We start from the raw sequence: 15,840 nt of genomic DNA, 5'->3' as shown, positions 1-15,840 counted from the left end.
AGTCATTGATTCTCTGGCTCAACTTTATTTTCCATCATTATTTTCTAATGGATTCTCATCAATGCATATGTCTCACCATGGTGATCTCTCCAGTTTTCCTCTAGAGTTAACAGAGCACAGTTGGAGAATACTGTATAAAAGAGCTTATTTTACCCACAATATATTTATAATGTCTAAAACATCTTCAATGTTGTTCAACATTTCTGCTATTCAAACTTTATTAACACCCTAATTCATTCCCCAATACTTATAGAAAATATCTCCTCCCCTCTCACTGAGAGAAATGATAACCATAAAACACTCAAATAACTCATTATATTTATTACATTTTATACCATCCCCAGAAAAAGATCCTTTGCAGGAATTCTAAGTAGAAATTTCACATTCAACCAAGATGTATCTATTGTGATATACTTAAGATCTACTCATTTCTTCAAAACTGCTCAACAACACAAGCAAAAATATCAATAGTATTCATTATGGCTAATCCTGTTACCTATGTGTTTGATCCCATAGTTGTACACAGATTTTCTATGTTGTTTCCCCTGTTAGATTGTTAACTCCTTTAGGGTAGGATCTATTTTTGTTTTATCTCTAGTCCATATCACATAGAATCTAGCAAATAATGCCTGCCACATAATAGGTGTTTAATAAATATTGATTGTTTGACTGACATTCTCTCATGGATTATAAGGATCTTACTGGAGGGTTCACCTGCTTTTTCTTATCCATCTTAAATTGCTTCTTTCCTGGGGCAGGGGTACACTATTCATTAACCTCTTTAAATTAGTTGTTTTATCTCTTTCCCCATAATTTCTAAATTGCATGAAAAACTTGCCTACACTGAAACTTTCTCTTTTTTTCTCACTACCCATTCTTTCCTCGTTGCCTTTCCAACTGACTTCTTTACTCTGTCCCTGATTAATTTCCTGTAGATTCCTGTTGACAACTAGTCTTACTTCACTATGAAGCCATATCTATGATTTCAGAAAAAATAGGTAGACGGAGGGCGAGAGAGGGAGAAAGAAGAAGCGGGGGGAGGAGAAAGAGAGAGAGGGAGGGAGGGATGAAGGGAAAGAGGGAAGGAGAGAGAGAGGGAAGGAGGGAGGATGGAAGGGAAGGAGAGAGAGGGAGGGAGGGAGGGAGAGAAAGAAGGTAGATAGAGAGTTTGTTCAGTACTTATGGTGTGCCTGACACTATGCTAGGGATATAAATAAAAGGGAAGCAGATGGTTACTATCTTCCAAGAACTTACAAATATAAACATAAAGGAGAAAAGCAGAAGGTGGGAAGAATCATTTGACAAGGCAGAGAAGTCTGAGAGCGAAATGAGCATGTCCTGATATAAGGGAGAGGAAATCACCAATTAAGAGAATGTGGACTCAGAGTGAAGGTTCTCCAGGCTGAGAAGACAGTAAAGAGGAGAAATCCATAGAGTAAACTGAGTTACAAGGCAGGTTGTTCTTGATCTCCTACCTCTCTAATTGCATATTCTCTATGCCATTCATTACTTTCTCTATCCTTTAATTTGTGTCTTCTTAAGGGTCTTACTTTGGTCATCTTCTTAAATATATCTATATCCCTTTACTTAATACAATTCTTTCACTCCCACACTTTTGCCTATTATTTCTCTGCAGATGTCTTCCAGAAGTAATAACTACATATTCACCTTCTTTTCTGACAGCTTTATCTATATTTCCATTTGCTTAGAGTACTGGAGAAGGAATGTCTGGACAACTCACAATCATTTTTTCTTGGACCCAGATGACAGAACTCAAATCAGTGAGTAAAAATTGAAAACAACCAAATTTAGGATGTATATAAAGGGGAAAAATCTTAGTAACTACAGGTTATCACAAAAGGAATGAAAGACTCTTGGGAGGTGGTTGGTTCTTCTTCACTGGGAGTCTTCAAATAAAATATGAATCGTCACGACGATTTTGTGCAGGAAATTTGTCTTTGGGCATATATTGAACTAAGTGATTTTCAGGGTTTCTTCTATGTTGAGGATTTTGGGATTCTATGAAAGGAGAAAAGCATAGCAATGTGAAGATGCCACTATTAAAATGATACAGATATTTTGGAAATGAAAGCATGTATTAATGAAATATACTAGGGCAATGCAATTCACATACATTAATGTATTTTATTTATTATGTACATTTTTATGTACATTAACATAAAACATCTAAGGATCTGGTGTAGAGAGAAGCTCAGTTCTAGTGTCACTTCCTAAGAGATAACTTTCCCCAGATTATGCAACACCTGAAATAATTTTGAACATACTTCCTTTTTAAATTTAGATAGTTATACATATGTTATATATTATCATATATGCTCCTTCAGAGTTAGGGATATTGCATTTTTGTCTTTGTATTACTAGCACCTGTCACAGTGCCTTAAATTTAATAGGTACCTGATAAATTTTGTCACTAACAAGAACTCTATTCTTAGAAAATACACTTATTTTTCTGAGCCTCAATTGCTTCATTGGTAAAACAGTGAGATGGGATTATATGAGCATTAAAGTTTCATTTGGTATAGATAGGCAGCAACATGCAATTTGTTAAGGGCTTACTAAGTGCCAGATACTATGCTAGATAGTGGGGATACAAACACAATCAAAAAGAATGACAGTTCCTCTCCTCAAGGAGCTTACATTCTAATTGACAAAGAATAAAAAGAGCAGGATTTGGTTTGGGAAAATATTAATCACTTGGGGGCATAGTGGTGAATGTCAGATAAAGGCTTTCAGATCAAAACAGAGGTTTTTATATTTGCTCCTGGGGGTAATAGAGATCTATTGAAGTCCATTAAGGAGGGGAGTGTCATCATCAGACATTCTTTAAAAAGATCAGTGATAGGTTAGTGGAGGATGGATTGGAGCAAAGAGAGACTTGAGGCCAGGAAGCCAAACAGAAAAAAATTTCAATAGTCTAGACATAAGGTGATGAGTGTCTTTACCAAAGTGGACTCTGTGAGTAGAGAAAAGAGGTGCTGTGAAAGTAGAAATGAGAAGATTTGACATATCAGGGTTTAGTGTAGGCTTGTGGATGAATCCAAGTTTGTGAGCCTATGTGCAGGAAAATAATTGTCCTTGACAAGAAAAGGGAAATTTGGAAGTGGGGAAGATTTAGGTAGAAATATAATTTCTTTTCTGGACATATTGAGTTTGAGATGCATATGAGGCATCCAGTTCCAAATGTCTAATAAGAAGTTATTGATGAGACATGAGATTGGGAGGGACCTTGGCCCAGACAAATAGAAAAGAGAATCATCTACATAATGGTCGTAAGTGAATCCATGAGAGCTATTAAGATGACCTTCAAATATTCTCATCCTGAGAAAAGTTTCATAAGTTACAATTGTTGTTTTTCCATGTAGGGATGTAAATAGTTCACCTTTGATAAGTTCCTTATGATTTCTTTTCCCTGTTTACCTTCTCATGCTTCTCTTGCTTCTTGTATCTGAATGTCAAATTTCCTATTCAATTCTGTTTTTTTTTCATCAAGAATGCTTGAAAATCCTCTATTTCATTGAATGACCACATTTTCCCCTGAAACATAATACTCAGTTTTGCTGGATAGGTGATTCTTGGTTTTAATCCCAGCTCCTTTGACCTCCAGAACATCATATTCCGAGCCCTTCAATTCCTCAAATTAGAAGCTGCCAGATCCTGTGTTATCCTGATTGTGTTTCGACAACATTAAAATTGTTTCTTCTCGGATGCTTGTAATATGTTCTCCTTGATCTGGGAACTCCAGAACCTGGCAATAATATTCTTAGGAGTTTTCTTTTTGGGATCTTTTTCAAGAAGTAATTGGTGGATTCTTTCAACCTCTATTTTGCCCTCTGGTTCTAAAACATCGGGCAATTTTCCTTGAGAATTTCTTGAAGGATGATTTCTAGGTTCTTTTTTTGCTTTTTTATCATAGCTTTCAGATAGGCCAATATTTTTTAAATTATATCTCCTGAATCTATTTTCTAGGTCAGTGGATTTTCCAATGAGATATTTCACATTGCTTTCTATTTTTTAATTTGTTTGGATCTGTTTAATAGTATCTTGATTTCTCATAAAGTCATTAGCTTCCATTTGTTCCAATCTAATTCTGAAGGAATGATTCTCTTTAGTGAGCTTTTGAGATTCTTTTTCCATCTGGAAAATTTGGCTTTTTAAGGCATTCTTCTCCTCATTGGTTTTTTGAGCTTCTTTTGCCATTTGAATTAGTCTATTTTTTAAGGTGATATTTTTTTTTCAGTCAGGCAGTTGACTTGCTTTTTATGATTTTCTTGCATCATTCTTATTTCTTTTCCCAATTTTTCCTCCATTTCTTTTATTTGCTTTTCAAAATCCTTTTTAAGCTCCTCTATGGCCTATAACCAAACCAATTCATATTTTTCTTGAAGGTTTTTGGTACAGGAGTTTCTTCTTTGTTGTCTTCCTTCTGTTCCATTCTTTGATCTGTCCCCAAAATAAGAGTCTAAAGTCAGATTGCTGTGCTTCCTTTGCTTGCTCGTGTTGCCACTCAATTACTTGACTTTTGAGTTTTTTGCCTCAGTAGAACTCTGATTCCAGAGAGGAGAGCTTGGCCCCAAATTGCTGGGGTTTTTGCAGCTGCTGGAGCTATTAGTTGGGTGCCCTCTCTGAAGCCTCCACTGGCTCTGGCACCTGGTCACATACCTCAGATCCTCCACCCTAGACAGTGATCAAGATCCAAGCTGGTTAAAGCAAAAGCTATTACCCCTCTGAATGGGTTCTTGGTCCCCCTACAATCTGCAGGCCAGGAGCTCTAAAGCAGCCACACGGCCCTTCTCCCTCCAGGCGCAGAGGCTAAACCACACTCGCAGACCCCCTGTTCCCAAAGTCCATACTGACCTCTTTGGCATTAATGAATTGATAATTCTGGAAACCACCACAGCTGTTGGTGATCTACTCTCCTGAAGTCCCTCCAGCTGTGGATGATTCAGGCTCACCCTGAGGCTAATACTGCAACCTCACATGGTGCTGGGCTCTTCTCCCAGCATGCTGCAATGGACCCTTCCTGCCAGGCTGCCTTCAGCAGGAGGTTTGTTTCTCTCTTTCACTTTGTGGCTTCTGTAGCCCTAAAGTTGTTTTAGAGTGATTTTTTATAGGTATTTGAGGTGGTTATGGGGGGAGCACATGGAGTTTTCCTGCTTCTACGCCACCATCTTGTCTCTGCCCCAGTTATATAACCTTCTAATACAGAAACCCAACCCCACAACTGGCCTTCACTCTCATTGGTGGGGATGTCAGCTCACACCCTAAGCAGGGATTCATCTTGGAGGCAAAGGACACGGAAACAAATGTGTGTCCAATGCAAGGCCAGGAAGGCAGTTTTGTCCTTATTTGGTATATCTTATGCTGAGGTAGCACTGTCTCTAGTGCTCTAAGTCCCAGATTACTGTTAAGGTCAGGTGACTTCTAAAGTTAGTCCTAGTGAATGCTGAAGCCACTCTAGATTTGATTTTTCAGAATGGGGAAACTTCATTGCAAATTATGGCTCACAGTACAAAGCAAGGTATATAGAATTAATAATTTCATAGAGTTTTTATGAGATTCATTCAGCTAATGAAATGCTTTTGGATTCAAGTCCAAAGGATTTGCAGCTTATTACAGTATTTAACAAAATATAAGTCACTTTAATATACTGATTTCATCACAAATAGAAATAAGCTCAAAATATCTAAAATTTTCAGTTTCCTAAGTATAGATAATTTGCTTCTCATGCTTATGCAAATGAAATTAGTTTTCTAATGTAATATATATTTCTTCCTCTACCCCCATCAGTAGAGCTTCATTTAATACTTCACTAAATGTTAAGTGATCAGAAAGGAAATTCTAAATTATTTGTGTGACCAAACAAGGATAACTGCTGAATTTAAAAGAGATGGCTACTAACAATCATTATCGGCTTGGACTAATATGTTTTACCCATATTCCCTTGACTGCCTTTAATTTCATTTTAATCTTAACTACTAAACTAGTATCATTCTTTGTGTAATCAAAGATATCACAGATGTATTCACCTACCAGAGATGCAGATTATATCATCAATCCTAGCTTTTCATCTTGTGCAATTATTTTCTATGACTTTCCTAAGTACTCATAAAGTTTCCACAAACATTCTAAAAGTCTTATTTAAAGTCTTATAAAATATTGTTTTGATGAGAATAGTGAGAAGGCTATCTACATCTTGTTTCACATTTCCATAATGGGGTAAGATAATTTATAACCGGTCCCACATTTCCAGGATGATATCACTCTTCTCTTCTAAATGACTATAGATATCATTAAAGAGGACCTGTGTTAATTTGATTTTTCTGATGTTCATATTTGCAGATGAAATAGGAGATTGATTGTATTTGATCCTAGAATTTTTTATCAGAAAAAACATGAATATATATTTTTAAATTAAGAGAATTTTTTATACTTTATTTTGATCAAAAATACAAAAAAGCCTTTAAACAATATTTAAAAGTATATTTCCTCTTTAAAGAAAATCAGTGAAAATGTTTTTACCTCATTCACTGTTTTTTTTTAGACTCAAACACCAGGACACAAATACCAAATAGATAAAGGAAACAAAAGTACATCATAAATTTAAATATTGTAAGGTAAATACAAAGTAAGGGGGAAAAAAAAGTATATCATGTGCATAGTAGAACATAATAGAGGATTCAAAATATGTAACAATGAATTTCTATTTTGTCTGTATGATAAATACTACCTGCTGTGTTAAGAAGTGTCCATCTTTTCTTTGCTTCCTTGTAAGTTTTCTTTTGTTCTCTACTGTGCACTTTTTTACTTTGTTCTTTTTTATTCCTCCCCAAAACAGCTACAGTTAAGTGAGAATATGTTTCTCTGTAGTTATAGATATATACATACATATATACACACATACATGACATATACTTTCCCCAACAAATTCTAGTCCTGGTCTTTGTTTTTATGTTTGTGCATATCTCTCGTTCCTAACCCTCCTGCCTTGTCTAATTTACTTTTACCTGCTAACTTGCCCTCCTATTAGTTGTCTACCTCACTCTAAGGATTCTTCCCCTATCCTCCCATTTCCATATATCTGAACACCTTTCCATACCCCCTTTTTACCTATTCCTTCCCTCTCCCCTCTAAAGATCCCTCCCTTTTCCTCTCCCCCCTCCCTATCCCCCTGATTAATTTCTTCTGAATTTGGAAGACTTTTATACTCCTCTCTAGATAGATAGATTTATAGATACAGATATATGCAGTATTTTTCCCTCTTGAACCCTTTCCTGATCAAAGTAGTTTACCAGAACTACCATCCCTTTTTGCCCATCTAATTCCTCTGTATTGATTCTTCCTCTTGCATCTTATTTATATAAAATAATTACTCTTTTTAGCTGTTCCTAAATAGTTTTACTTTTAAAATTCATATCATACTCAGGCTTACCCTAGTCTTTCTTATAAGCTACCCAAATATTAATAAGAATTAATAAGAATCTTAGACATACATTTTACATATATAAAAAGTATACATATATATATGAATATAAATTTACATATATAAAAAGTAAATGGTTTGTCCTCATTGAAGTTTTTGTAATCAATTTTGGTATGTGCCTTATATTTCCCTTAGCTCTTGTATGTGAAATCTTCTATTAAGTTCAGCATTTTTTTTAATAAAGTTTTGAAAATCTAACAGTTGATCAAATGTCCATTTCTTTTTTCATTTAGTACTATGTTTAACTTCACTGGCCATGGTATTTTTGACCAGAGGTTCAATTCTTTTGTTCTTTAATATATTCCAAGGCCTGTGGTCCTTTAATATCTCTGATGCTAGGTCTTGTGTGATTCTAATCGTGGCACCATTATATTTAAATTGGTTTTTTTTGTTACTTTTAATATTTTAGCCTTGAGTTGGTGGTTTCAGAATTTTACTATAATATTCTTATGAGTTTTCCTCATGGGATCTTTTTTAAGTGGTGATCGATGTAATTTTTTTCTATTTCTACTTTCGCCCCATGTTTTAATGCTTTCGCACAATTTTCTTTAAGTATTTATTATATGATTATATCACGATTCTTTTTTTTTTATTTTAGCTTTTAGTCTAATTATTTTTATCTTTCTTCTTCTTGATCTATACTCCAGATCTGTTGTTTTCATTGTAATATGTTTCACTTTCTTTTCTATTTTTTCATTATTCATATTTTGGTTAATTAGTTGTTGATCTTTTATATTTTTGGTGGCTTTCACTTTGCCCAGTTCTAATTTTCAAGGTGTCATTTTCTTCCTTGATGTTCTGGATCTCCTTTTCTAACTGGTTGGCTTTTATTTCATGACTTTCTTGTTTTTCTTAGATTATTCTTATGTTTTTAGTGTTTTTTTTTTTCCTCCATCAGTGCCATTTGATTTTTAAAGTCTTTTTTAAGATCTTCCATTAATTCTTTTTGGGCAGGTAACCTCCTTTGAAGATGAACCTTTTCTTCTCTACTCCCATAATACATTTCTGTGGTTGGATTCTTTCCCCTTTGCCTGTGGTGGTAATAGCTAAATTTTTGTAATCACCTTTAGCCCTGGGGCAGGGGGATGGTGCCTCTTACCTCAGATCTTCAGTTCTCCCCTCTAGCTTTGAATCAAATCCAAACTTCCAACCTCCTGTATGTGGCTGTAATGGGAATGTAAATTTTAAAGATATTCCCTGCTCCTAGGCTAAAGTGAACCTGGAGCCTGGGGTGGGAGGCTTGTTTTTCAGTAGATAACTTCTTGATTGGCCAGTGAGTCAATAAGGTTGTTACGTTCTCTGAGCCAGGGGAAGGCTATATAAGCCCTGATGTGTGGCTTTGTTTTGGGGCTCACTTTGAGAAGTGTTCTGTGATTTGATCAGATGAAATTTTGGGAAGCCATTGTCCAGAGCCCCACCCCCCTCCCCCCACCCCCCACCCCCTGGCTTTGAAACTCAGATGTTGTTTGGTATGGATGTAATAGTTGGACAGTTTGGAAATCTGTCTACTTGATCTGTTTCTGTCTTGATAATTCTGACTGTAAATTCTGACGTTCGGCGTGCTGACCTTTTTCCCCTCAACTAGGTGAATGATACATATTTGACTAATTGAAGTAAGCTTGTTAACCCATTTTGAGTTGCTTTCCTTTATCAAAGCAGATTCAAGAACCTGTGTTGGCAGACACCCTGGGGATGCTGGGATGCTTACTGCTACAGTGGCCAGAGACAAGGATTTTCTGTCCCACTGCTTTTGCACTCACTGGGCATGTATTGGTTACTTCTCGCCCCTGTCACTCTTTCAAAGCACAGGTAGATTTGTTGTTTCTTGTCAGCAGAGATTCCTTATATTTTCTCAGTCTCAGACACTCAACTGTCCTCCCTATCCTATACCCCTATATTTACCAGGGGGTAAAATTTTCTGTGCCAGGGGCCTAGGCAGCTTCTTAAACCATCTGACCCTGGGACTCATTGCTTGTTGTTTAAGAGACTTGTCCTTTGTTGATAAAGTAGATCCTAACCTTGAAGGTGATTACTCTTCAAAGGGAGCAAACTTCCTCCTGGGATTTGACTTCTGGTCTTCTCAAATTATCCTAGGAAGTCTCCTGTGGTGCCCTTATTCTTATTTATTTTTGCCAACTTTGTTTGCCCTAAGGTGCTATTTTATCTCTTTTGTGAGAGAAAATCTTGAGAGCTTGGAATTTTCTGACCTAGTCCACCATCTTCACAGAATCTTCTCTGATCCTATTTTTTTTTATTTAAATGCTTTATTAACTGCTGATTTACATCATTCGTTTCCGCCAGATTTTGAGTTACAAATTTTCTCCCCGTTTTCTCCCCACCCATCCCCCCAAAACAGCAGTCCCACAGGATATCCCCACCTCCAATCTGCTCTCTCCCATATTTTCTCCCATACACGTTTCAACTTTTCCAGTGGATCTCTATGCCTCAGTGCCTGTATATCTTTTTTCTTAATTACATGCAAGATGGTATTAATAATAGTATATATATATATATACACTCACATATATATATTTGAATATTTGATTTAAACTTTCAATTCCAGATTCATTCCCTTCCCCCCCCCGCCACCCACCCCCACTGGGGGGACAAGCAGTTCAGTATAGGTTGTACATGTGTGGCTAATGCAAAACAATAACATAGTAAATGCATTGTAAAAGACTGACTATATTTCCCTCCCTCCTATCCCACCTCACACTTGTTCTATTCTCTACTTTGATCCTGTCCCTTTTCAAAAGTGGGTGCTTCCAACTTCCCTCCCCCCCAGCCTGCCCTCCCTTCCATCATCCCCCCTCACATCCCCTTCCCCCCCATCCTCCTGGAGGGTGAAATCCCCTATATAGTGTGTATTTCCCTCCCTTCTCAAACCAGATTCAATAGGAATAAGGTTGACCTATTCCCTTTTGCCTTCCTATTCTTCCCCTCCATTGTAACCATTTTCCCTTGCCTCTTCTGTATGAGATAGTTTGCCCCACTATGTTTCTCCCCATCTCCTCTCATTATATTCCTCTCACCTCTTAATTTCACCTTTTAAGTATCATCCCTTCCTGTTAAATTGGTCCCGTGCCCTCTATCTATGTATAACTGTAAACGTATATACACACATTCACATATGTATTCATATGCCCAAATACCCTCATATAAAGACTTATATATATATATATATATATATATATATATATATATATATATATATTTCTAATCCCTTCAACTACTGAGAAAAGTTTCATAGGTTACAATTATTGTTTTTCCATGTAGGAATGTTAATAGTTCAACTTTGGCCAGGTGGCTCAGCGAGCAAGAGCACCGGCTCCAGTGCCGGGACGACCCGGATCAAATCCAGGCCCAGACACCCTATTTTTGAACTAACTTTTGAAATAGACCAATGAAACCAAAATATACCTTGAAGTCCAGATCAAATTCCAGATACATTAAATGCCAGAATATTTAATTTCTGAGATTTTTCAAAAAAATAATTTTCAATTTTTTCATTATGTTGAACACACCTTAGACATGAAACTATTCTTTTTTTTTTTATTGATTTTCGTTTAGCTACTTTAAAGAGCAAAATAATAAATTAAGGGCAATTTACTCTTCAGGTTGGAAATGCACTTAGAAAAGAAGTTAATAATCAGGGTGGGAAGAGACAGTTCCATCATTTCCTCTATCTACATATATATATATAATTGAGATTTTGAGAATAAAAAGGCAAAAGAAAATTAGGAACATGTATATATGCAAATAGTGTTTTTATGCTTCATAAAATTAAATTCACTTCATTCAGTTATTTATATTTGATAAGTCTCCTATAATAAATGCATCAAAGGCTACAAGTATGATAAAATATACCCAAAGTATTTGACAAATTAAAAAACAAACAATTAGCTTGTGAAACAGAATTTCAGAATCAGTCTAATGTAAATGAGGTTCAACATGTGTGAAAGTAACCCATCCTATGATATATGATATGATGTGATATAATATGATATGATATATATGTGTATATATATATATACATATATGTATCTGGAGAAAGAGAGACAGAGAGAGACAGAGAGAGAGACAGAGAGAGAGAGAGAGAGAGAGAGAGAGAGACAGAGAGAAAGAGAGACAGAGAGACAGAGAGACAGAGAGAGAGAGAGAGACAGAACATTTTAATGAGGCCAGAATTTGTCTAAAAACTTCTTCATAGATATGTCAATTTAAAACACTAGTGAAGTAAAATAATCTGTGATCTTCTGACTGGTATTGAGGAAGTACAGATTCTGGAAACTCCCTTGAACTCTCCTTGAATCTTCCCATATGAGGCATTTGTCTGAGGCCATAAGCCTTTCATCATATCTAGGCCCAAATTTCTGTTACTAGCCTAGACTTCCTTTGTCTGTCATCTCCAGGTAGCCTCCAGCTATTTCCCACCCTTAATCTCTCATTACTGGAGTCTGACCTCATTTGACTCCTCCTGAAGACCCTCCTCAAACTCCTCCTCTAGACCACCCCTAGATTCCTCCCACAATCTTATTGTACATAAGACCCATTTTGTCCCCATTGTAGTAATCCCCCATTTTGTGAACATCTCCCTTCTCTCCCCATCAGAGGAGAACTACCTAGGAAACCTGCCCAAAACTCAACAAAGCAGCAAACCTGCCAAGTAAGCCAGCCCAGACCGGCTACCTGAAGCCCATATGGCCTTTCCCCCTTTCTGTTCAGTTCTCGAAATAGATTTGGGAACTTTCCAGTTGGACAACAGACTGATCACTAGACAACAATCGTTAAACAGTGCTATCCTTTGGCTTATGTATTTTCCCTGCTTGCTCCCCTTGGTGACATTTATGTTGTGGCTTTTGTCTATATAAACCCTGAGATGTATATGTTTAGGGCTGCCTGATTTGGGTACATGACCCCTGGCAGTCCCTGGATTAATTATGCTCCACAAATAAATTCCATTTAAATGATTAATGGTCTCTCTCTCTGTCTTTTCCGTTACAACACCATGAAGGAGCCCAGAATTATCTATCACAGACTCACTCTGTGTCAGATTATTGTGGCCTGCTTGTCCAGTACAAGCTTCACAGGTAAGGAGGCTCTTTAAGAGTTTACTACCCATTATGGCAAACCTTTAATAAACTTTGCTTTACTTTGGCTGAGAGAAGACTTGAGTTGAATTCATTTGGCAGGACCTGGAGTGTTGGTATTTTGGGGTCTTGAGCACGCCTAAACCTTAAACCTCAACATTTTATGGTTTCCTGACTGGTTTTTCTCCAGCCAGGACTGGAAGGTACATAAGCCTCTCTATTTCCCTATTCCCTTCTTGCTCTCCAAGTACCTTGGAAGTGTTTGTTGGGCCTGAACTCTCAGGTGCCATTAGGTCAGACAGCTAGGAGGCAGTCATGTACTCAGCCTGACACTCTCAGGTTCTTAGTCCAGTTTGGCTATGTTGGAGGACATAGACCTGGGCACAGCTTCTGAAGAATGCAGGTCAAGGACAGATGCCCCATCTGGAAGCTTAAGCCCAATTCTTTCAATTCTCTAGGTGCTAGGACGTTGGGAACACTTCAGATACCTTTTTGTGTTTTGTTTTGTTTTTTTGTCTTGTCTTGTTTTGTTTGTTTTTCAAGGCTAACTCCCAGATCTTCCATCATGGAGGAATGGACTTCCAGCCCCTATGCCTGTATTGGGTCGATCCTTTTTAGTTCCCCAAAGTTCGCCTTTGGGTTGTCTTTTACAGCATTGGGGAACATCTTGTTTCTTTAAAAAACTTAAAAACAAAAAGTTGGTGTACTTTTGCAACACAATTTGGCTGTGGTATCTCCTAGAGGACCATGAAGCATGACCTGTCTTTGGGACTTTAAAAGATAAAACTCTCTTGCAGTTAGAATTATACTGTGACCAAGAGGAAAGATACATAATGGCCTTTCTCAAGCTCCCTTGGAACATGGTTCTCAGGAAAGATTGTGAGCTGCTTGAAGCTAGAACCCCTCCACAAAGGGGCAATGGCAGCCAATTAAATGACTCCCTTCCTATGGCTCCCAGGGCTTCGGCCCCTTGGTGACTCCTTCTCAGGTCTGGGTCATAGGTCTCATGGAGGCAGCTTCCACACCCCCTCCTCTTGTTCCCCAACCCTTTTCCCCTTGGTTACCCTTCCCTTTTCCTCTAGCACAACACCCCTCATTTCCTGCCTCTTTTACCATCCACATCTTCTACCCTGTCTCTCCCACCATGGCCGCACTTAGCCCCCTCCCCATCCAACCCCTGCTCAGGTCCCAACCACTGTTCTTGCTGAGAGCCTCCCTCTGTGGCCCTTCCCCCTGAGGCAACATCCATTCAGGTCTCAGGCCCTACCCCCACAGCAGTCTTAGAGGTACCATATTTCCCCGATAATAAGACACTGTCTTATTATTTTTTTTGGACAGAAAAACACCAGAGGGCTTATTTTCAGGGGAGGGCTTATTTTAATGAACATCGACAGCAATTTTAATAAACAGGTAAATGTGAACAAAAAAATGTACCTTTATTCAATAAGCAAATCACTGGGGAAGAACAGGATGACACGCTCACTGCTGCAGCTCTGATTGGATGCAGCTCGGAGTGGCGTGCGTTTCACGGGGGGAGGGGGGGGACGGTGCATATAGAGGGTACCGTAATGTAGCGTGTAGCAGAGGGGATCACCTTCACTACAGTAGCAATCTCAATAGGGCTTATTTTTGGGAGAGGGCTTATTTTAGAGGAATCTTACACAGTAAGGGGAGGGCTTATTTTCAGGATAGGTCTTATTATCAGGGAAACACGGTATCTACTCTTCTGAGCCCTTCCCCTCCTCAGATGCCAGTTGACCTTCCCCCTTGCCAGCTGATATTCCCCCTTGCCAGCAGGATCCCCTATTCTTGCAGTTTGATCCAGTTCAGCCAGCACCCTGCAGTCACTCTCTCACAAGAAGTGGGACTTCCTATCTCCTTTCCCAAGCCCCTGTCCCTACAGCACCTTCAGGACTTTTTCCCCTAAGGGAAGTGCCTGTCTCACCCAGTGGGACAACTAGAATGTAAGTTCCACTCTCCATTTTGGATCTCATTCAAGTTAAAGAAAAATTGGGGAGGTTCTCCGTAGACTCACCAAAGTTTACTGAAGGCTTCAGAGACATATCCCTACAATTCGGGCTTTCTTGGGGTTGATTTGCATATTTTCTTCTCTACCTGTTGTTCCACTGAGGAGAAAAGGAAACTCTGGGAACAAGCCCCAAAATTTGGGGAACATTTGGCTAGAAATGACCTCATAAAATAGCCCCCAGGAACAGCTGCTGTTCCCACTAGTAACCCAGGATGGGATTATCAAACGTATGAGGATAGGGGAAAAAGAGACCATATGGTACTTCCCCTGTTAGCAGGCTTAAGAACTTCATTTCAAAAGCAAATAAATTATCTGAAAATTAGAGAAATTACTCAGAGAGAAAAGGAAAACCTTGCCCTTTTCCAAGACGAACTGGTAGAAGCTATCAAAGGTATACAAATTTAGATCCTGACTCTATAGAAGGGGCAGCAATCCTTAACATGTATTTTATTAATCAGACTGCCCCAGATATTAGGAGAAAACTGCAGAAATTGGCAATGGGACCCCAAACACCTTAGGCCCAATTATTGCAGATGGCCTTTGGAATCTTTAACAACAGAGACCTAGTTGTAGCTAAGGAGAAAGAACAAAGGGAACAAACGACAGACAGAGAACATGCTCAATTCTTGGTTGCTGCCATGGCCAGGAAAAACCCTAAAAACCCCTTAGAGGAAACCCTGTCACTTGGGCAGTGGGGAAATTTGCTTTAGGTGCAACAAGTAGGGTCACTGGTCCAAGGAGTGCCCCTTCAAAGTGCCCCCTCAGAGGAAGGCCAGTGACTTGGGCAGTGGGGAAGTCTGCTTTTGATGCAACAAGGAGAGTCACTAGTCCAATGAGTGATCCTCCAGGGCACCATCCCTGTCCCAGGGAGCCCCAGGAACCAATGCCTCTAGAACCATGCTTATCTGACCAGGAGGTTCGTTGGAGGAAGGATTATATCCGAGGTTTGAAAAATGGTAGAGCTGCCTCCCACTATCCTGCCCTCCAGTCTTCTCAAGACTTGGAGTGACAGGGAAACCTGGGGCTTGTCAGTGCTCCCACTTTCTCTACTTCTCTTGCTGAACTGTGGGCAAACATGGAGGCTGAAGGTAAGGTTACTCACTTTATTATGTCTAAGTTCTCTGTTCTAACCAATTGGTTCTACCCTCCCCTTGACCTGTCAGGTCAGGGGCATCAAAGGGGAAACTAAGGGATGTCTCCAGACATATCTAGTCCCCTGC

This window comes from Petaurus breviceps, unplaced genomic scaffold (assembly GCF_028583685.1).
Source record: "Petaurus breviceps papuanus isolate PSGF00001 unplaced genomic scaffold, PetGlider_PUasm1.0 90895, whole genome shotgun sequence".
Lineage (NCBI taxonomy): Eukaryota > Metazoa > Chordata > Mammalia > Diprotodontia > Petauridae > Petaurus > Petaurus breviceps.
The sequence above is the reverse complement of the archived record's forward strand: the minus strand, read 5'-3'. Positions refer to the sequence as shown.